The sequence below is a fragment of the Bufo gargarizans genome, chromosome 4 (genome assembly GCF_014858855.1).
Source record: "Bufo gargarizans isolate SCDJY-AF-19 chromosome 4, ASM1485885v1, whole genome shotgun sequence".
NCBI classification, from domain to species: domain Eukaryota; kingdom Metazoa; phylum Chordata; class Amphibia; order Anura; family Bufonidae; genus Bufo; species Bufo gargarizans.
Genome location: NC_058083.1, coordinates 334,714,826 through 334,739,733, shown reverse-complemented (window position 1 = coordinate 334,739,733; position 24,908 = coordinate 334,714,826).

The window sequence follows — 24,908 nt, the reverse complement described above, 5'->3', positions numbered from 1 at the left end:
AGCATCTTTCCCTTACAGAATCAGTAAACAATGGGTTGCCTATCTGTACAGGAATTTTATCTCTCTGTGTTGACTTCTCCAGAAGGACAATATTTTGTATTCAATTTTCAATGGTATAGTACTGCCAAAATGAAAAACTCAAAATTCTTAAAGGTTTACTGAGTTTTCAGAAAACTTTTCATATGCCATAGAGACATCAAAAGTTTTTACCGGAGGGGTCCAAGCACTGGAGAGAAAGCGAGGACTCAATAGAATGTCAATGCTTCAAACACTATTCCTGGAAACCAGAATGAAGCAAGGCCTGGATATAAGTAGACTCAATAATTATTATTTCAACCTAATCATGCAAAGGTAGATAATCAAACCCATGTGCCTAGCAACTACCCAAACAAAGTTTGTACCTTGGTGAACTTGAAGCAACAGACCCCCCCCCCCCCCACACACACACACACACACACTGCTTGTAACATCTTCAATCTGTTTTCCCTGCTTACTGCTTGTGATGGGATTCTCATTGTCAACTCTTATAAGCAGGAGGCAGGGATGAGCCATATAAAGCTGCATCTCATGGAAATCCACTGGAGATTCTGCACACAGCACCACACACAGAGAATATACAAGTTGTGTGAATCAGGGGAGTTGTGTAACTATTTACCTTGTAATCCTACTAGCTTGCCTAATATATCACTGCATACCAGGACATACAGCTACATACCAGGACATACAGAGGAAAAAGGAGGGTGGGGCAGGGTGTGGATTATAGGTGTCTGAGAGCTAGCAGGAGGGATTTCATAGGTGATCATTTAAACCTCTAGTTCACAGGACTCAGCCACACGGGATATGCTGACCTTTTGTCTACACAGGAGGGCAGGGTCTGCAGAAAAGGTCAGACTGGGGGATCACATGACACCTGTCTAATGAAATGGTTCAGTATTTAATGGTGCAGTTGAGCTGGGATGAAACAGATTACGCTGCTAGAATATTGCTCATACCAGTAAAAGTAAAGGCAGTAAATTCTATCTTGGGAAAAACAACATGTGACAGTAGAGAAAACAAACATCAACAGCATTAATAGTATAATTAGCAGCAGCACAGTTTTTGGAATCTATTTTATTCATTGGCTTTATTTAATAAGGAAAATAATAGATTTAATGTTGTGTGCTATGTAAATGTGAGACTGCACAAGAAAATAAAGACATCATTTATCAACTGTCATGTTACACCCCTTTAGTGTTGTTTATTTTGTGTATGGCATGTGTTTGATACTAAATTAATGTGTGCCTATATGTAGCCACTATAGTGCAAGAAAACATATTTTCTTCAATGTATCTGATAGGCTGGTTATTTTCACAGCATGTTTTTATATCAATGAGATGTAGACATTTTGCTGAAGTTACTCCATAACGCTCCAAATGTTTTTCTACAAATATTAGCCTTGGCAGGCTGCATACCGCAGCTGTGTGAGAGCTGGCATACCTGACAGTGGTCATGGATCAATGGCAACAGTGCACTGTTGGGCCGGACAGAAGTGAATTCTCAAAGCTGCCGCAGTTGGACTAGGGGCCAAAAACAGCTCGTCCTCACAAAACTGAACGTATTGTCATGAGACCATTACAGTTATTGTCCAGGACCGCTGCAGATTTCATATGTCTATAAACAATGGTGATGTAGTATTTTTATGATGTTTTGTATGTTTTATGTGACCTTGTTTTATAGTGATATACCCCATTAAAGATGTTCTAACTCATAATATGAGTGAGTAAAAAGATCAGTGAAGTACTGAAAATAGACCCCCATCATATTCCTAGTGTTTCTATGCATTCTAATATTCTGGCTGCTGTTCAGGTCATGTAGAGGGCTGCTAAGGAACATTTCACAAGTTTATATTGTCATTAAAACTAGCATAAGGGAACTCCAGGGAATACCAGCATTTCCTATGTGAACTCTTGACTATAGAAATGATATCAGAAACCAATGCTGTTTCTTTAGGCTTACTTCATAATAAAATATCTCTTGATATTTGATTGAGCTTTTAACATGGTCTGATGCTCAGGCAGTTATTCAGAAACCAAACATTCACGATAATTGTCTGATGATTGAGCAGAAGGAAGAGCTGAATTTACATGCAGCTCTCATATCCTCTGTAGGGGAATTAAGCTTCCTCCCTGCACAGATTCATTGTTTGCTTGGAAGCACAATCCAGTTTACATAGGAAGAAGTGCTGGCAGCAAACGATTTTATGTAGCGCATTAAAGATTAAATAATCCAACAAACGAGCATTGCTTGATCGTTGGGTGACCAGCAGAACCTTTACATGGGGCAGTTTAACCACCTAACTGTTTTGTTAGAGTCCAGCTCCGGCTGTGGGAAAAGTACATAACTGTTCTAACCAAGGCCAGCAAGCGGAGGGGGGGGGGGGGGGGGGGGAGGAGGCTGCTTTAGCTGCTGCTATCTCCTGATTGGTAGCAGCTAAAAGCTTGTATTCCATGCTTTCATACAAGACCAGAATTAGCCCAAGATAAGCAGGAGATATCACTGTTACTTAAGTTCACTGCATCCCAATTTCTAACAGTGATATATTCCCATATAGTGAAGATAACCAGAGATATAAGCAACTAAAGAAACCGCTGCCCCTTCCCTACAGACTGGAGAAGGAGGGGAAGCAGTTACAGAGATGACAACCTGCAGGAAGAAAGGAAAACTAGTAAAAAATAAATATTTAGAAATATGACATTATCATCAGTGTAGTGATGTTATTTCTACCACACAGTGAACATCAGAAAACATTTTTTATCTTTCCCCCTAAAAATCAAATAATAAAAATTATTCACTACACTATAGATATCCCAAAAAGGGAAGTTGTTTCACTCAAGGGTTGTGGCCTAAAAATCTACGCTGAGCACCAAAATAGTGCCACAATTATGGCGTAAAGTTCTTTTTTGTGTCTGGTTCACCAAATTTTTAAACAAAATTTTGGTTCACACCCAAATCGGTTAAAGCCAAACCGAATTTGCTCCAATCGTCCCGAAAGTTGGTATATTGCCCCCATTAGCCTCCTAGAACTCACATTTCTAAGAAAACGTGTTATCTCTTTTTGTTTATTTTTTATGATTTTGTTTTCCCTCCCCAAGCTTTGGAAAGCAATGACAGCCATTGTAAATGATGTCTGAGTGACACTGACATACATAGTAGCTATGGGTAAGTGCACATTTGATGGTGTTATCGCACAGCACATTTAAAAGACACCACGCCAGCACATGTTTCATGCTTTTTTATATTCCAAAATATTTAAAAATTGTCCCTTATCGAGGGCAGATGATGTTTAAACACACACAGTGTTATGAGATTAAAAAAAAAGTCTTTTGGAACGTGATGGTTGGCAAACGACATTAGTGGCATGAGACAGGCTGCAGCGGCAGCCGTACACAATGTGATGGTAGGTAGACAGACAGACAGCAATAGTGGCAAGATGGCGCATCAGCATTTCAACCATGTGGAAAGGGAAAATATGTAAACTAACCCTCAGACATTAGTGGCATAATGCAGGCCCCAGCATTGCCTTGACTGGGAGAAAATGTCAATATTGATGCAATGTAACGGATGTCCTGGCACCCCAACTGGGTACCTCAGTTGATGGATGTTCATAGTGCTTCCTGAGGGCTCCAAGCATGCCACTTGACACCATAAGCACTGCTGACCCCACAAACCGCTGCAGCTTGGTTGGGATCTCGCTGTCTTCTACCCACCCTGGACCTACGACACGGCTTTCACGTTCCAGTGGGCAAACCTCTCTTCCTTCAGAGAGCGATGCAGGAACAAGCTCTTAAAAGAGCTCAGTGATTATAGCCAGGGGAGTATACAGTGTATAGCATTCCCCAGTGTAGATGCAGCCTTTTCCCCACACACATGAGACAAGGCTCTATGTTGAGGATAAAACAGGTATTCTTTAATGGGGCTACATGTCAGCCTTTTATACAGGTCTTCCAGCAAGGGACACTCCCCCATTTACAGTATTGAAACACTCCCAGCAATTGTACACAACCCCCCCCCCCCCCCCCCTCCCTGCCTGTGATACAATTACCAAACACAATGGGTTCTGCCTATGATACAATTACCAAACACAATCGGCTAACTTAATCACTCACAGGCAGAAAACACCCCGGATAGCTCTGATATGGGCAAACAACATATGCAGAAAGCACCCAGATCCGATCAGGGGTTCCCAAATTACATGGAAGTCACATTTGACCGATGGCAAGCATAGCTTTCCTGCACAAAACTGTTCCACAGATTTAGGCTGTGCAGCCAGTCTGCCTTCTCCTTCAAAGTTTTAGTATATGGGCCATAATCCTGAGGCAAGAGGCTGGCAAACGGGCCCCTCCAAAACCCAGTGGCGAAGTTATTTCTGCCACATGCAGTAATCACATACATGTATGCTGCGCCTTAAAGAAATTTAGCACCCTTCCCCCCCACACCAAAAAAAAGTGTATACATTTCAACCATGTAGAAAGTGAGTACACAGAAACTGAACCTCAGACATTAGTGGCATGATTCAGACCCCAGCATTGCCTTGACTGTGATAAAATCTTAATATTGATGCAGTAAAGTCTTAAAGAAATTTAACAGAAATGACATACAGAATTTTACACATAAACAATTAAGAGGCATTAGCAGCATGATGCAGCCATACACAATGTGATAATAGGCAGACAGATAGCAGACAGACAGACAGACAAGCTGAGGTGGTCGAGTTCTATACATCATAATCAGCCGGAGGAGTGTGAAAAACTACTTCATCATGTTCAGGAGACGGAAATGAGTGCTGCTGTTGTGGCTTCTGCTGCTCGTGGCAGGGGAGGGGATGACTCTGCATGCGGCGTAGGGGGGCTCCCTTTCAGACATGCTTGTGGTAGACTTCTGCTCGCCATAAGCTGCGACAAGCTGCGCACACAGTGTTTCCTGGTAGTAATGTAATTTGTCCTCCCTTTCTGCCAGAGGAAAACATTCCCTCAATTTTCCTTGATGGCAAGGGTCAAAAAGCATGTCTATCCAGCAGTCATCAATCTGCTTAATGTCAATAATATGCATGTCACTGAATAAACAAGCCAGCATACAGGTGGCTATTCTGGCCAGTGTACCCAAGTAGCCACATCTTTACAGCTCCGCCCCCCCCCCCCCCCCCCCCCCGAGACGATTGAGTGTTTTGGCCGGTGCCATACTCATGGTTGTACTCTTGCTCCTCCACCTCCTCCTCTTGCAGTGGAAGCTCCACATCCTCAAACAAATCAGAAAGGGAGATGTAGCAGCACAACAATTGGATCCTTCAGTAGTGGTGCCCGCGGTGTCAGGTGCCGGTCCCTAGCATCTCGTCACAGCAAATACAAAAAATAAGATGTACCACGGCACTCACGTGTCTTCATCATTCCAACATTTAATCACCAAATCACAGCGACGTTTCGACCGGTGTGGTCTTTTTAAAATAGAACACACTGGTCGAAATGTCTCTGTGATTTGGTGATTAAACATGGGAATGATGAAGACATGAGAGTGCCGTGGTATATCTTCTTTTTTGTATTAGCTCCATATCCTCATCATCCTTCTCCTCCATGACAGATTCCCTTTGTGTCCCCAACAGTATAGGGCAGTCAATAAGATGCGTCAGCTGCTCTTCTTCCGCCATGGTCCCCTGCTGCATGAGTGTCAAATATGAGATAAATATGAGAGGGATGACATAATTGCTCGGCCAAATACTTTGGGTGCTCGAGTACAATTTAATACAATGAAAGTCAATGGAAGACCCGAGCATCAAACCAGGCACTTCCTGCTCTGAAGAAGAGAGGGTGTCTGGTTCACAAAAAAGTTAGAAATTGATGGAAACCCCATCAAAATGGTTTGGAAACAGCATTAAGAGGATGGCTAGATGTGTCTTGGACTCCTATTATCTACGACATACAATAGACAGCCACACAAAGGCTATATGCCAAAAGCCAGGTATATACAAGACCTCAATCTATCCATGAGACAGATGACAGGCTTAGTCAGCATACCTTACAATGGCAGCCTTGTGCACTATGAGACATTCCAAACCAGCTCTCATCTGACATAAAAATTCACGATTAGAATTTTTGCGATCTACACTAAGATGATATCTGCAACTGGGAAAGCTGAGTAAAAACTCAGTGATGATATCTGACACTGAGAAAGCTGGCTAGTAAGTCAGTGATAATATCTGACACTGGAAAATCTGGGTAATTACTCAGTGATGATATCTGACACTGGGAAAGCTGGGTAATAACTCAGTGATAAAATATGACACCTGCAAAGTTGGGTAATAACTCAGTGAAGATATCTGACACTGTGAAAGCTGGGTAATAACTTTTTATTGCGAATGTTCCATGCAAAAGGCTACACTAATAAGCTTGTCATAAGACTCATAGTCTAATATTCTTATTAGAAGACTATGAAACCAATAGATGGCACTATTGAGTTATGAATAGTGCCATCTATTAGTTTCATTGTCTTCTGACAAAACTATTAGCCCTAATGATATTAATCTAGGTGTGCAGGTCCACCGAAGCCATCCAACAGATGCAAAATAACTTTGAGGTTTACTGGTTCTCAGTCAGATGAGAGCTGGTTTGGAATATCTCATAGTTCACAAGACTGCCATTGTAAGGTATGCTGGCCTATGCTGGCTGTTATCTGTCTCATGGATGGATTGACGGCTTGCATATTCCTGGATTTTGGCATATAGCCTTTGTGTGGTTGTCTATTGTATGTCGTACATAATGGGAGTCTAAGACGCATCCAGCTATCCTCTTAATACTGTTTCCAAACCATTTTGATGGGGTTTCCATCAATTTCTAACCTTTTTTATGAACCAGACACCCTCTTCTCTTCCAAGCAGGGAGTGCCTGGGGTTCTTCCATTGACTTCCATTGTGCTCAGGTGCTCGGTAGAACACACAAGCATACTGATGGTTGCTCGCTCAACACTAGTCCAGACCTGTCCGGATGCACTCAGGCTGATGTCAGCAGTAAGTATATAAGGCAAACTGGACAGATTTTGATAAAGTGATCTGTTATAGTGCTATCAGTTTTGAAACTTAAGATGGATAAACGCAAATGTGTTAACAATCCAGACAATTTCTGCTTCATATGTGGCAAATACACTACTTATGATCAGCGCAAGAATCTGACAAAGCGAGTGCGTCTTGCTTACAAGTATTACTTTGACTGTAAAATTTGGAGTATAAGATAAAAGCTGGGCACTTCGTGTTTGTTGCACTGTTTGTTACTCTGTATCCTGACTGTGAATCTGCTCTTAAACCAGTACCACATGATGTAGAGAATCCAGTGCCTGCCCCTCCCACAGCAGGAACTGCAATTGAAACAGACAGTTCTGATCCTGATGAAGATATTTATTGTCACAATGTATTTCCTGATCCAAAACAACTGGAGGGTCAGTCGCACTTGCGATGATCTGGTAAGAGATCTGTCATTATCTAAAGAAACGTCAGAACTGCCCGCTTCTAGACTTCAGGAATGGAATTTGCAACAATGAGGCACCACAACTTCAAACTTTCATCATTGACTAACCAAGTTAGCTGCTGCATACTATGCAATGGAAAGCGATGTCTGTTTCTGTACTGATGTAAATGGTCTTATGATAAGGTTAGATGGTACACATGTTCCCGATAAATGGAGGCTATTCATAGACTCTAGCCAAACAAGTTTGAAAGCTGTCTTGTTGCACAATGGTAACAAAGAACCATCTGTTCCATTGGCTCATGCAATTGGAATGAAAGAGACCCATGCTTCTATGGAGTTAATTTTGAAAATATTCAAATACTCAGAACATAAATGGAAAATTTGTGCTGACCTGAAAGTGGTAGCACTGCTGCTTGGCCTACAGTTAGGGTACACAAAGCATATGTGTTTCTTGTGCCTAAGGAACAGTTGTGATAACAACAATTATTACAAAATGAGACACTGGCCTCTCAGAGTCGAGCACACAGTTGGTCAGTACAATGTACAATCCAAATCACTGGTCGATCCACTTCAAGTTTATCTTCCACCACTTCACATTAAACTTGGTTTAATGAAAAATGTTGTAATTGCACTTGATTGTGATGGAAATTGTTTCCAGTATCTGAATGAGAAGTTTAGCACACTGAAAACTGAAAACTGAAGCTAAAATAATGGCCAGAATTTTTATTGGCCCCAAAAATCTAACTAATGCATGATGACACATTCAGAACAAAAGCCAACCCTCTGGAACTTGCAGCTTGGGATGCATTTGTGCTAGTAGTGCAGAACTTTCTTGGGAACAGACGAGCTGCAAACTATGCTGAATTAGTAGACAACACTGTACCGCATAAAAGGTTAGTATATAAAATGAGAATGCTCGGACTAGGAAAAATGTCTGTTTGTGGTTAAGTAACTGGCTCAGTAATAGAAAACAGGGTGGTTATTAGTGGTATACACTCACATTGGGTCACTGTCAATAGTGGAGTACCTAAGAAGTCAGTACAGGGCCTTATCCTTTTCAATATATTTATTAATGATCTTGTAGAAGGCTTAGGGTCCATTCACACATCCGCAATTTCGTTACGCATTTTGCGGAACGGAATTGCGGACCCACTCATTTCTATGGGGCAGCGTGATGTGCTGTCCAGATCCGGAATTGCGGATGTGCACTTCCGGGTCCGCAATTCCGTTCCCGAAAATTAGAACATGTCCTATTATTGTGCGCAATTGCGGACGAGAATAGGCATTTTCTATTAAGTGCCGGTCCGCAAAAGGCAGAACGCACATCGCTGATGTCCGTGTTTTGCGGATCCACAGATCCGTGGATCCGCAAAACACACCTGGGCATGTGAATGGACCATAACACAGTAAAATATCAATTTTTGCAGATTACACTAAACTGTGTAAAGTGATTGACACGGAAGAGGACATTATACGGCTAAAAATGGATCTGGATAGATTGGAGGCTTGGACAGAGAAGTGGCAGATGAGATTTAACACTGACAAATGTAAGGTTATGCACATGGGTAGGAATAATACAAGTCACCCGTACATACTAAATGGTAAAATACTGGGTAACACTGACATGAAAATGGACCTAGGAATTTTAGTGAACAGCAAACTAAGCTGTAAATACCAGTGTCAGGCAGCTGCTGCCAAGGCCAATAAGATAATGGGTTGCATCAAAAGAGGCATGGATGCCCGTGATGAGAACATAGTCCTACCACTTTACAAATCACTGGTCAGACCACACATGGAGTACTGTGTACAGTTCTGGGCTCCTGTGAACAAGGCAGACATAGCAGAGCTGAAGAGAGTTCAGAGGAGGGCAACTAAAGTAATTACGGGAATGAGTGAATTACAGTACCCTGAAAATTAGGGTTATTCACTTTAGAAAAAAGAAGACTGAGGGGAGATTTAATCACTATGTATAAATATATCAGGGGTCAGTACAGAGATCAATCCAATCATCTATTTATTCCCAGGACTGTGACAAGGGGACAGCCTCTGCGCCTCGAGGAAAGAAGGTTTGTACACAAACATAGAAGAGGATTCTTTATGGTAAGAGCAGTGAGACTATGGAACTCTCTTCCTGAGGAGGTGGTGATGGTAAGTTCACTAAAAGATTTCAAGCAGGGCCTTTCTGGGTATTTCTGGAGTGTAATAATATTACAGGCTATAGCTAGTAGAGAGAGGTCGTTGATCCAGGGAGTTATCTGATTGCCTGAATGGAGTCGGGAAGGAATTATTTTTCCCCTTAAGTGGGAAAAATTGGCTTCTACCTCACAGTTTTGTTTTTTTTTTGCCTTCCTCTGGATCAACTTGCAGGATAACAGGCCGAACTGGATGGACAAATGTCTTTTTTTGGCCTTTTATACTATGTTACTACAGTATGTTACTATGTTACTTTAACATGCTTACAGCAAATGAACAACTTGGCTGCCGAATTTCATTGAAAGTGCATTTCTTACATTCCCATATTGACTTTTTCCCTCCCAAATAATACGTAAGTGACGGACATGGAGAGCGGTTCCATAAAGTTATTTCTACAATGGAGAACAGGTATCAAGGCCGCTGGAATCCCAACATGATGGGGGACTACTGCTGGTTTTTGCAACGGTAAAATATGACTGTTTAGAAACGCTAAAGCAGATGCCTGAAGCACTTTTAACAGTACCTAGGCCTTGCTCAATAAGACTTTTAAACAGAAAAACAAGACTTTTTGAAATTTTGTTATTCCATTACATTTTCATACACTGTTTACTACATAAACTTTGATGTAGATCAGGTAATTTTTGGAGTAAAACTCGTGTTCAAAATTATTCAATGCTTTCCAAGTGCTTACTTTATTTAGGCATACGTATGCATAGCAGAATTTTGTGACGTGTTACAACAATTCTGACTTTGGATTATTAATCCGCACACTCGATTTAGTATAGGACAAATGGGTTTTGCCCAGTAGCAGATGAAACGTTTTGTTTTTTGTTTTTAATGGAGGAGGAATCTGAGCAGTAGAAGCGGAAAGGGATGATTATATGAAAGACACCATACTGCTTGTTTGATGCGGCATGGCTGCCACAAGCTGGACCAGGAGAAGAAGGGAACTCTTGCCACGGTGGCTGCCACCTCTGTTTGCCCATGGGATCGTGAGATGCCACTTTATGTGGTTTAATAGAGCTGATGTTATGTGTTTGCCTGCCCGCGTTTTATTTTGCTCTTGCATAGCTTGCACAAGGCGATGCTTTTGTCTTCTGGCAGTGTGAAGAAAAACTGCCAGATGGGAGATACTCAGGCAGGGGTAGAGGCATCCGAGCTGGGCTTAGCTCTGGCACGTTTTGGGCCTAACTACCTACTGCATCAGTGGCATCACCAGATGCCAAAGCAGACATGGCCCTGGCTGTTCTTTGGTCATTATTGCTGCCGGCCTGCCGCCATAAGCCTTCTCCTCTGATGCTGCATCTTTCTCAGCACCCTGATAGGGCTCCCAGGTCCTGTCCAGCACATAATCATCATCAGAGTCTTCACCCTCCCTTTCACTTCTGTCAGACTGTGGTATATTATGGTGGTTTCTTTGCCCCCCCCCCTCCCTTGCTCTTCCTTGACTGCCACTGTTGCTGCCCCCAACACCAATAGCGCAGCTACAGGGACCACTACTACTACCACCACCAACATGGCTATATCTGGGATCTGCAGCCTCCTCCACCACTTCATCCTCAGGACACTGACTACTTTCACATAAGTCGTCAACAGTGAGCCATCCAATCCACTATCTCATCATCTTTCTCGTCAAGTATAATGTTGCACTTTTCTGAAGCCAGCAGCCTACTACTACCACTACTCCTGGCCGGATTTGTGGTGCTGCTACTACCCACATTCTGTCTCTGGGTCTTTTGTTTGGAACCCTTCCTTAGCCCAGACATTTTTGGGCCTCTCAAATAATGTTGTGCACTACCCTGTGTAGTAAACACATATATATATATATATATATATATATATATATATATATGTATATACATACTGCTAATTTGAATATAATCAACAACCCCTCAAACAAAAAAATGATTAAAAATGTGAAATAGTGAAACGGATTTGTGTCTAAATTTGTTCTCACTCCCTGATACTTTTGTGTGCTACCCTGTCTGTTGGTGTAGTTATCACGTATATATGCTGCTAGTTTTTTTTCTATAATTTTTTTTATTTATTAAAAACGTGTGAAATAGGGAAACTGATTTGGGCCTAAATTCATTATCACTCCCTGATACTTTGGTGTGCTACCCTGCCTATTGGTGTAGTAATCTAGTTTGAATATAATCAGTGCCCAATAATTAAAGTTGATCGGAAACGTGTTTGTGAACATAATAATAAAGGGAAACTGATTTAGACCTAAATTTGTTATCCCTAACAGATGCATTTGTTTGCTGGACTGTGACTGACTGTGTATTGGTGTTGATCACCTATATGCTGGTTTCATTAAATTGAATAAGTCCCAAAAACATTAAAGTGCCCACCGTGTGGAAATAGAATTCAGGGAAACGGACAATTAAGAACTGATGCTGAATTTCTAGTTAATACACACAGGTAGTTTGCAGCTATACCTGGAGTCTCGTAGTAATCACATAAATATGCTGGTTTAATTACATTTAACAATGCCAAAAACATTTCACATTCCAACCATGTGGAAACTGAAAACGGAAACGGACGACTGAGGCTTGATGCTCAATTTCTTGTTAATACACACAGGTGGATTGCCGTTATACCTTGTGTCTTGTCTTAATAACATATATGCTGGTTTAATTACATTTAACAATGGCAAAAAAAAAATTACATTGCAACCATGTGGAAACTGAGAATATGTAAATGTACATGATGCTCAATTTCAACTTAACACACACAGGTAGATTGCTGCCACACCGTGGGTATTGCTGCTGAAGAACCCTTCTTCTTCCTCCCTAGTGTTTTTTCCCACTGACATGTGCACTAAAATGGAGCTACATGCCAAAGATTTGGGTTTTTCTGCCGTCTGAAAAACAGCAAAGTTCAGACCGAACTCAGTTCTTTCCGAACTGGTTTGCATATTCTTATTCTGTCTCAAACTAAGCCAACGATTAGTAGTTGGTATAGAATTAGACAAAGCTTTGCACCACATTTATCATCTAGCCTGAGCCACTATGACAAATCTGGCTCAAGTCTAGACAACTTAAGTTCACGCAACCTGCAGAATTAGTAATTCTGCCCCGCTGTGTACATATGTTGGGCTAGTGACTCTAAATTATGTAAGTAAACTCTGTAAGTAAAAGAAAAATGTATATGCTAACATCAGATTGTGTGTTGCTGGCAGCTCTGCTGATCTGAGCAGATTTCTTTGGTCAGTTTTAAAGGGGTTTTGCATCAAAATCCTTTTAAAAAAAATATATATAAAGGTAATTGTAATTTTGTAAAGTATTTATTTTACTTTTATTGTTTCTATTGTCTGTTTTTGTCTGACCGCTTTATCTTATTTCCTGTGCCTGATCCGGCACAAATGGCAGCTGTTGCCCAGACCAAAAACCGGTGCATGCAACAGTTTTTTGTTCTTTTAAATAGTTTATTAATGTTTCCAATTATACCAAAACAAACCTGCACAAAGATTGTGGAGTTTAAGAAGGAGAACTGCATTGAACAGCTCTGCTGATATCCTGTAGTCTGTAGTCTGTATGTAGACTGAAAACTGGGGTTTCTCCTTTCCAGAATGCCTTGCACTACCCACAATGCCTAGCACCTCCCAAAAGAAATAATCTTTATTAACAAGAAAACAAGGTGCAATACATTTTTAGCACCACTAGATGGTTACCTGTTACCTAACTAATTACTACAGGAATACAGAAATTGCAGCAGAATGAATTAGACATGAAATAGACATGAACTGAAATAAATCTCTCTCTGCTGGAGGCAGAACACTCTCCGTCAACAGATGCCACCACTGAATCATTCTTCTTAGCAACCTACTTTGGTCCATGACGGGATCAAGCTTCTTCAAAGCGCTGTCCTTTGAAACAGTTTGGCCTCTGCTGAGGTGGTCTATTTCCTTAGCATTGTTTGTTTAGGCATATGTTTGCTAGAGAAACAAAAAGAAGAGCGCACCATAGGGTAGTAGGTTCCAGATAAATGGAACCGGTTATAGGAGCAAAAAATGGAGGCTCACCTTATAGAGTTGTGCTATGAATAGGCACAACTCTACTGTAGACTTGTAGAAATTATGTGTCCGGTAGTCAGGTGTGCAGCCGCGGCATCCAGAAACTTCAGGAGATGAGGCCCAATTCTCTCTAAAGGAGTTGCAATGCAGATCTAGTAGGACTGCAAGGTGGCTCAATAACACCGTCCAGGACACTTGAATGCAGGACTGAGAATCTTCTTCTTCATTAAATATTCTTTTAGCCAAATGCAACAACTACGCGTTTCGGGGATGCTAAGGTCCCCTTCATCAGGTTAAAATGGCTCAATGGTAAGTGTGAAGTGCACAAAGGTATTTATCATCCAAAAAACTGCCAAAGACAGCAAATGTGGACAGCCCAATGGGAGTGGTGCTGTCCACAGGTCCCTCCTCATTTGCATATAATTAAAATACATCAAAACACAAAATAATTTGAAACTCATAGGAGGTAAGGGGAATATATTGGTAATCATGTGGTCTATTATAGAAAACGAACCCCCAGATTGATGCAAAAACTAAGGGAATGACTGTATTCCTTAAGTCACATGATCGCACTGTAAGCGGTCACGTGACCTGTTGTCATGCCGCCTAGACGCTGGCCGTCGTGCGCTCGCCGGCTATCAGGCAATGTTTTCTTCCAGTCGCGTGATCGCAAGCGAAGCGATCACGTGACTTGATTGCAGTAAGCTCACGTGATCGCAAATGACGCAATCACGTGAGTTGGTTGCAGGGAGAGGCGGCCGTGCGCTCCCCGGCTATGTCGCTTTGTGACAAGGAATAATATTAGTGCGATCACATGACCCAGTGGATATGGAAAGCATGTAGAGGAAAAATAAAAAGCATGTAGCTGAAAAACAGCATGTTTTCACAAATATAAAAAATGCATGTATAAAATATAAATATATAAATAGGAGGCTGATAAAAAGAGTGTGATAACATGTTTTCCCACATATAGAAATTCTGTATAAAATATAAATATATAAATTGGATAAACATGATATAAATATATAATTAAAATAAGTAACATAATGATATAGCCATCATGTTTTTTATAAATACATATGAATATATACATATTGTGACACAGTGAGGGGTTGTGTCTGGCAAGGCAGGTATTTTCCTCCCAGCATGTGCGGCTGGGCTGGTTTCCAGCCAGGTGAGGTCAAATACCAGACCGGAGTTTAAGTGCCGGTCCGGGCTTTGGCAGCACCTGGCAGTCCTTAAATAGGCAGCTGGGCTCAGCAGAGATGTCTGTGTTTTTGGGATCTGAGGCTTTTTGCCGTGCTGGAGAAACAGGCCCCCTAAAGCCTGCTGTGGGCTACTGAAGGCAGAACAGCCAGCAAGGTGACTTGTGTTATATGAACTTTCTATTGTGTGTGAATTAACACCAAGACTGCAAAGTTACATGCTGTTTTGTGCAATTGCCTCAAGTGTGAATAAACACTGACGTTCTGAGTTAAGAACTTGTATTTTGCCTCTGCACCCGCTTACCCTATCTACCAGAGCGAAACCCCAGAATATATAAATAAATATGAATATCCTAACATAAAAGGAAAAACAAGTGAGAATAAAAATAGTGTAGAGATAATAAGTTTGTAAAACTTATCACATTACCCGGTCAACAATAAGGATGGTTCCTTTCCATGGGTACATACATTAAGATATCCTATACTATGACTGGTGAAACACCAGAAGGAAGGGGTTACTGATCTCTAGGGTGCCTGGTGGCAGTGTTTCATCGTTTTAGAGTAAACAATGCAGACGTCAGGGGTGTATAGTGAGGATATCAGACCCGCTTTTAAGGGCAGAATCAGGTGGAGGCTTAGGTTATGAATGGTATAATTTAGAGATTAATTTCAAAGACCTTGTTGAGGCCGTATGGATTTAATGTATTCAGTTTGTATATCCAATACATTTCACAGCGTTTAATGCATTGTAGATTGTTACGCTGGTGGACTGGAACCTGCTCTATCGGTGTGATTTTGAACCCTGAAAAAAGCCCCCCCTGAAAGTTGGCCGCATGCCTGGATACACTTTGTTTTTGTAATTGCTTCTTTACATTAGACCTGTTCTTATTTAGTCTTTTTCTTTGTGTTTGTGTAGTCCGCCCCACATATTGTAAACCGAATGGGCATTCCAGGATGTACATCACATGGGTGGAGTTGCAGTCTAAACAGCTCTGGATTTGGAAGGATTCTTCATCTTTTTTGTTCTTGAACATGGCTTTTTGACAAATGGTCTTGCAGCATAAACACGCATCCTCCCCAGTTGTTGGAAAATAGTGGTATTTTTAGCCATAATTGTAGGGTTCTTGAGCTTGCTGGGTGCTAGGATATTCTTTAAGGTCCTAGCCCTCCTATAAGTGAGGTGGGGTACTTTTGGGATGATTGAACTAAGGATTGGGTCTTTTCTCAGGCGATACCAGTTCTTAGTGAGGATGGTTCTGATCAGATCATGCTTCTAAGTTGTAAATTGTAAGTAGTGATAAAATTCAAATGGAACGAGTTCTCTTTTTCTCGTGAGCTGGATTTTTGTAGTAGGCATTCACATTGTGTGAGCTTCGATGCACGTTCTTTTGCTTCATTCACTACCTTACTTGGGTACCCTTTTTGTTAAACCTTGCTAATAGGATATTGCTTTGTTCCTCAATCTGTTCCCTGATTTGATCAGAACCATCCTCACTAAGAACTGGTATCTCCTGAGAAAAGACCCAATCCTTAGTTCAATCATCCCAAAAGTACCACGTCTCACTTAAAGGAGGGCTAGGACCTTAAAGAATATCCTAGCACCCAGCAAGCTCAAGAACCCTACAATTACGGATAAAAACACCACTATTTTCCAACCACTGGGGAGTAGAAAATGCTACCAACCAAGGTGTTTATGCTGCAAGACCTTAACACTAAACACTGGGGTACCGCAAGGCTGTGTGTTGAGCCCTCTCCTTTACATCCTCTTCACAAATGACTGTAAACCTAATACCAATGTAAAATTTGCAAATGACACAACCGTGATAGGCCTAATCTCCAACAATGATGAAACAGCCTATAGGAAAGAGGTTGAGAACCTAGAGAGATGGAGTAAGAACAACAACCTCATACTCAATACCAAGAAAACAAAGGAGCTAATTCTAGATTTTAGGAAGAAGAAACTAAATGGACACCATCCCATTAGCATTAATGGTAGAAACGTGGAGATAGTTCAAAGTTTCAGATTCTTGGGAGTTCATATTAGTCAGGACCTGTCATGGATAAAAAACACAACAGAAATTACCAAAAAAAGGCCTTCAGAGGCTTTATTTCTGAGGAGTCTGAAGAAAGCACAACTCCCAAAACAGCTGCTAGTCAATTTTTACAGGTGCACCATAGAATCTGTTATCACATACTGCATTACAGTGTGGTACTCCGGCTGGTCTTCTGAGGACAAGAAGACCCTCAAGCGCTTCATCAGAATGGCTGGCAGAATCACTGGTACTCAGTTACCATCACTGGATGACATCTTCACTGCTCGCTGCAGCAACAGGGCAAAAATTATCTGCGGGGATCCAACTCACCCCGGCCACAGCCTTTTCATTCCCTTACCCTCTGGTAGGCGTCTTAGAACCCTACATGCCCGCACCACTAGGCTGAAGAACAGCTTTTACCCCAAAACAATCAGTCTAAGGCCCCTTTCACACGAGCGTGACGGATTTGGTCCAGATGCGTTCAGGGTGCGTTCAGTGAAACTTGCATCATTTTGCAAGCAAGTTCAGTCAGTTTTGTCTGCGATTGCGTTCAGTTGTTCAGCTTTTTCCACGCGGGTGCAATGCGTTTTGATGCGTTTTTCATGCTCGTGATAAAAAACTGAAGGTTTACAAACAACATCTCTTAGCAACCATCAGTGAAAAACGCATCGCACCCGCACTTGCTTGCGGATGCAATGCGTTTTCCACGCAGCCCCATTCACTTCTATAAGGGCCAGGGCTGCGTGAAAAACGCAGAATATAGAACATGCTGCGATTTTCACACAACGCAGAACTGATGCGTGAAAAGCAACGCTCATGTACACAGACCCATTGAAATGAATGGGTCAGGATTCATTGCGGGTGCTATGCGTCAACGTCACGCATTGCACCCGCGCGGAAAACTCGCTCGTGTGAAAGGGGCCTAAATGCTCAGAGATTATTGCCCCTTCCTAGGATAGAAACTACCACAGACTGAAAGTGACTGCTGCATTCATGAACCCATGATGATCTCTTGTCTGCATGTGGTGTCTGAATCTGTGTGTATATATACTTATAAGCACTTCCAACTTTGCTCTTGCTATATATATTATATGCTGTGAACTGTGAACTGTGAATAGTAATGCTTTCTAGTGCAATGTTTAGTTTTTTTCTAGTGCAATGCTTTAGTTTAAATGTCAGTTCTTGTTCCTCTGTCCATGGCATCTAGGATTGCTCCAACAAAATTTCATTGTATTGTACATTGTATTACATTGTATTGTACAGTTACAATAAAGGCATCTTATCTTATCTTATCTTAAAACATGATGGCTATATCATTATGTTACTTATTTTAATTATATACTGTATTTACATGATGTCTATCCAATTTATATATTTTTTATACAGCATTTGTATATGTGTGAAAACATGTTATCAAGCGCTATCGAGCTTTTTATCAGCCTCCTATTGATATATATTTATATTTTATACGTGCATTTTTTATATTTGTGAAAACATGCTGTTTTTCATCTACATGCTTTTTATTAGCCCCTTTGGAAAGCCACTATTTCACCCAGGCAGCCCTCTCTCAAATATCCTTTATCATTTTCCATATCCACTGGGTTATGCGATCACATGACCTGAGAGGATTATTCCTTGCCACGGAGCGACATAGCCGTGGAGCGCACGCCCATCGCTCCCCGGCAACCAAGTCACGTGATTGCTTCGTTCGCGATCATGTGACCGGAAGAGAACACTGCCTGATAGCCGGTGAGTGCACGCCAGCTGGTGTCTAGGTGGCATGACAACGGGTCACGTGACCGCTTATAGTGTGATCACGTGACTCAAGGAATACAGTCATTCCCTTAGTTTTTGCATCAATCTGGGGGTTCGTTTTCTATAATAAACCACATGATTACCAATATATTCCCCTTACCTCCTATGAGTTTCAAATGATTTTGTGTTTTGATGTATTTTAATTATATGCAAATGAGGAGGCACCTGTGGACAGTACCATTCCCATTGGGCTGTGCACATTTGCTGTTTTGGGCGTTTTTTTTTAATGATAAATACTATTGTCCACTTCACACTTACCTTTGAGCCATTTTAACCTGATGAAGGGGACCTTAGCATCCCCAAAACGCATAGTTGTTGTATTTGGCAAAAATAATATTTAATAAAGAAGAAGATTCTTATCCTGCATTCAAGTGTCCTGGACGGTGTTATTGTGCCACCTTGTGGTCCTGCTATATCTGCATTGCAACTCTTTTGGAGAGAATAGGGCCTCATCTCCTGAAGTTTCTGGACGCCACGGCTGCACACCTGACTACCGGACACATAATTTCTACAAGCCTACAGTAGAGTTGTGCCTGTTCATAGCACAACTCTATAAGGTGAGCCTCCATTTTTTGATCCTATAACCAGTTCCATTTATCTGGAACCTACTACCCTATGGTGCGCTCTTCTTTTTGTTTCTCTAGAAAACGTACAGTTCTCGACACTCTGTTTTTACCAGAGAGAAGCAGCAGCACATAGGAAGGATAGAACATTTCTGACCTCCAGACAAGGGAATATGGATAACATTCAGACGAGGGAATATGGATATGGATAACATTCCGAACATGTAAAAAACAAATAAAAGCGGCCAAACTAGAGACCGAGAGATTAATTGCCAAAGAGAGTAAAACTAACCCTAAAATGTTCTTCAATTATATAAATGTTAAAAAGTATAAATCTGAAGGTGTCGGCCCTTTAAAGAGTAATGAGGGGGTAGTCGCAGAGAGCACCGAGGAGAAAGCAAAGCTGTTAAATATTTTTTTCTCCAGTGTATTCACTGAGGAAAATAAATTGTCAGATGACATGCAGAATGCAAAAATAAATTCCCCATTAAAAGTGTCCTGTCTGACCCAGGAAGAAGTACATCAGCGACTTAAAAAGATTAAAATAGACAAATCGCCAGGACCGGATGACATACACCCCCGTATCCTAAAGGAATTAAGTAATGTCATAGCCAGACCCTTATTTCTGATATTTGCAGACTCTATACTGACAGGGAATGTCCCACAGGATTGGCGCATGGCATATGTTGTGCCAATATTCAAAAAGGGGCCAAAAACAGAGCCTGGAAACTATAGGCCGGTAAGTTTAACATCTGTTGTGGGTAAACTGTTTGAAGGTTTTCTGAGAGATGCTATATTAGAGCATCTTAACGGAAATAAGCAAATAACGCCATATCAGCATGGCTTCGTGAGGGATCGGTCATGTCAGACTAATTTAATCAGTTTCTATGAGGAGGTAAGTTCTAGACTTGACAGCGGCGAATCAATGGATGTCGTGTATCTGGACTTCTCCAAAGCATTTTACACTGTACCACATAAAAGGTTAGTATATAAAATGAGAATGCTCGGACTGGGAGAAAACATCTGTATGTGGGTAAGTAACTGGCTCAATGATAGAAAACAGAGGGTGGTTATTAATGGTACACACTCAGATTGGGTCACTGTCACTAGTGGGGTACCTCAGGGGTCAGTATTGGGCCCTATTCTCTTCAATATATTTATTAATGATCTTGTAGAAGGCTTGCATAGTAAAATATCAATTTTCGCAGATGACACTAAACTGTGTAAAGTAATTTACACTGAAGAGGACAGTATACTACTACAGAGGGATCTGGATAGATTGGAGGCTTGGGCAGATAAGTGGCAGATGAGGTTTAACACTGATAAATGTAAAGTTATGCACATGGGAAGGAAAAATGCAAAACACTCGGTAACACTGACATGGAAAAGGACCTAGGAATTTTAATAAACAGCAAACTAAGCTGCAAAAACCAGTGTCAGACAGCTGCTGCCAAGGCCAACAAGATAATGGGTTGCATCAGAAGGGGCATAGATTCCCGTGATAAGAACATAGTCCTACCACTTTACAAATCGCTAGTCAGACCACACATGGAGTACTGTGTACAGTTCTGGGCTCCTGTAAACAAGGCAGACATAGCAGAGCTGGAGAAGGTCCAGAGGAGGGCAACTAAAGTGATAACTGGAATGGGGCAACTACAGTACCCTGAAAGACTATCAAAATTAGGGTTATTCACTTTAGAAAAAAGACGACTGAGGGGAGATCTAATTAATATGTATAAATATATCAGGGGTCAGTACAGAGATCTATCCCATCATCTATTCATTCCCAGGACGGTGACTGTGACGAGGGGACATCCTCTGCGTCTGGAGGAAAGAAGGTTTGTACACAAACATAGAAAAGGATTCTTTACGGTAAGAGCAGTGAGACTATGGAACTCTCTGCCTGAGGAGGTGGTGATGGTGAGTACAATAAAGGAATTCAAGAGGTGCCTGGACGTATTTCTGGAGCTTAATAATATTACAGGCTATAGCTACTAGAGAGGGGTCGTTGATCCAGGGAGTTATTCTGATTGCCTGATTGGAGTCGGGAAGGAAGTTTATGTTCCCCTAAAGTGGAGAAAATTGGCTTCTACCTCACAGGGTTTTTTTTTTTTTTTTTGCCTTCCTCTGGATCAACTTGCGGGATAACAGGCCGAACTGGATGGACAAATGTCTTTTTTCGGCCTTATGTACTATGCTACTATGTTAGATTACAGCAACGTGAACACCTGATCAGTCAATGCTCCAGGATGCAACTGAACTGTAACCCCGACAAAACAGAAACAGCAGTATTGATGAAAAGACACTGTTAAGTATATTTAATAAACTGAAAAAATTAATGTTGGACGAAATCCAGCACCATTTAGATGCAACATTTCTCTAAATCTACATTCAAGAGAAAATAGTCCATCATGGCCTCGGGCCACGGTTTGAAAACTCCTTCAAAGAGGACTCAGACTTTTGCAAAGACTGGGACCTCTATTTGTTGGACTATTCTAAAGGACTAATGATGAGACTGATTGAAAAAAGAAGGACATTATATACAAACCTCAATAATAAGATTCAGGAAGGATATACCAAGCTTTTAAAATACAGGTCATGCGCAGCTTTTATGAAATTTGACTGTATGATAACAACTAGGGTATTGTCATATGAAAAAGAAGTATTACAAAAAAAGAGTATAAAACTAACTAGAGATAGGACCGATTTTTCCACTAATAATATTAAATACTGGCTAAAAAAACTAACAGCCAAAGGGGAACAATACACATCCAGCCAACAGTAACACACCAGTTATAGCCACTCCATCTTCCGAACAACCTACAAATGTAGCAACTGAATACACTCCTAATATAACCACCATACCCAACAATCGTAAAAAAAAATGTCATATGTATGTTAACAGCAACAGATTCAGGAGTTCTCAGGCATGACCGCCAAAAAAGACACAAAACTGGAATAAGTTCCAGAAATCTAGAGATGGTTCTTTCTCACACATCACCAAAAACCGAACCCCAGCAAAAAGGGTATTTACCACCACCACTACCATCCACTATACAGACAAAACCCCTATACAAGCTCCCACTAACAATACCCAGAAATTAACACACACACCCCTTTTATCCACTAAAGACAATAATGCAGATTTATCTAATATGGAATTCCACACTCCTTTTTTATCTATTGCTGAGAACCCTGAGAACTATAAAAGTGCTAAAAAAAAGTATGACCCTGAGTGATACTCTGTCGGCCCCTTTTAGTGAAGAGATCATGGCAACCTGTGCTCCGCTAGATCTACCAGCAACATAATTTTTCATATACCCAAACTCGACAGCAGAATCTACAATAACATTTCTATAATCTGACTCACTGTTGACTGTACACAACCATATCTCTCCTAATCCCCCGAACACTCCAGATCCTCCAGGTCTCCTCACCCAGAACCGATCCCAAGATCACCAACACAATAGTCCAAACATAGAAAATTTAAATATAGGTACCAACATTTCAGAATACTATCCGTTGGCGGGAACCAGGGGCGTTGCTAGGGTCTCAGAAGATTCGGGGCCCAAGCACCAATGCTTATGGCCCAATTCTCTAAGTTGAGCAGCCGCATCACCCCCACCCCCACAAACACTAGCACTGAAGACATTTTACTGTACGTGCTATACAGCAGCACCTACCTGTCACATCCAGGTGACATCTCCTCTGATGTAGATCTTCTCTGTCATCATCTTCTCCATTCGGCCCAGACAACTTCCCTCAGCTGCCTCATCTCTACAGAGTGTGACACACGGACATCTCAGCTTCCTCACTTTTCTGTACCCCCAAATTCTATCCTGAATAAAAATGAGTGCCCCCCATAATAACAGTACTCCTCATAGTCCCACCAAAATATTGATTCCCTTTTAGAATGCTCTCTGATTCTTTGGATGTGTTCAGCAGACTTGCTTCCAAGCCATTTTACCAAGAGATATAACTCTTCACTATAGGAAAGCTCTAAGTCTCTTATGGCATTCTGGAAGGAGGCTCGCCATGCCCTGTATTTTTCAGGGTGATCGGTGAACTTTATAAGTCCTTTGGTAACCAGCTTCTGTTTAGCAAAGAACTTAGCGAAGTCCATGGCGGCCTGGTTAGCGCCAATACTACCCTGTGTGTTGTTGTTATGCTGCATTTGTGGTGTATCATACCATACCTTAGAGAAGTCTGTATAATACTGTTCTGATGCAAAGGGTGTCCCTTTAAGTCGAAGCGAAGGTTGTAGCTTTCGTTCTGTAGGGCGGTAGTTGTGGTCCGCATCGTATTGTCGCATACGTCCTGCTGGAGGTACTGTGGTTCAAAGTAGGGTCTTTGGCACTTTGTATAAGCTGGCTGATATACTGGATCACAGTTGTCATCTATCTTGGGATGCTGATGGACATATTCTGAGATGCAATGTGATGGATCTTGTTGATCTAGGTCTGGCTCAAGTACTTGGCTGTGTTTCTTGGATTCAGGAAACTCAAAGGCTTCTAGGAACTCAGCTTCGGCTACTGCGGCTACTGCTTCTTTCTCTGCGGTGAGTTTTTCCAGTGACGCTTGCAGGCATGATCGATCTTTTTCCAGTGATGCTTGCAGTGTTGCTTGCAGGCATGCTCTCTCCTTTTCCAGTGATGCTTGCAGCAATGCTGTCTCTTCTTCCTTTGATGCTTGCAGGCGTGCTGTCGCTTTTTCGTAAGATGATTGCAGGCATGCTCTCTCTTTCTTAATTTACATCTCTTGTGTAGCAAAGGAAGACCTTACTTTTGCAGCTTCAGCTTCTGCATGGGCAAGAGCAGCCTTTTCTCTTAATGAGGACTTGCTAGAGCAGCTTGCTCATGACCTGGTCCTGTATGTTGATGCTTGGCTAGCGGATATTGTGTGCCTATGCTGGCTGCTTAATGTCTTTGTGTGGACTCAGTCTATGTAGAAACGGACTTCAGCGTGGTCTGGATCATGCTGGGGGCTGCACTCTCACTTCCTGTGACTGTATGGCAACTGCTGGAATCTTGTACACAGGACCATGTGTGTGATGGCGGCTCCGTATAGTCAAATCCACAAATCCACTATCGCTGGTGACTAGCATCTGTTTTAGTGTTCTGTCATCATACACGTTCACACTGTGTGCAGTCTGACATTAGTATAAACCATTCCTGTCTTCCAAACAAGAGGACTGTTTTCTGTAGTCTAACTTGTTTATTGGTCAACAGGATTGTGAATGGGTAAAACTACAAGAATATAAAGGGCTTGTGTAAGTAAAACATATAGAATAGCATGTACAGTAATACATTGACAAAGAAAGCATAAGTCTAAAATATACATAGAACTGCATGTCTAGCTAACAGAAATAACTCCCTGAGTGACACTTATACCTAGCTAAACAGCTCTGCATAACATAATGTCCTTGAAATAAGGTAGATCTCATTCACTAGATATACTTGCACAAAGATTGTGGAGTTTAAGAAGGAGAACTGCATGGAACAGCTCTGCTGATGTCCTGTAGTCTGTATGTAGACGGAAGACTGGGGCTTCTCCTTTCCAGAATGCCTTGCACTCAGCACAATGCCTAGCAC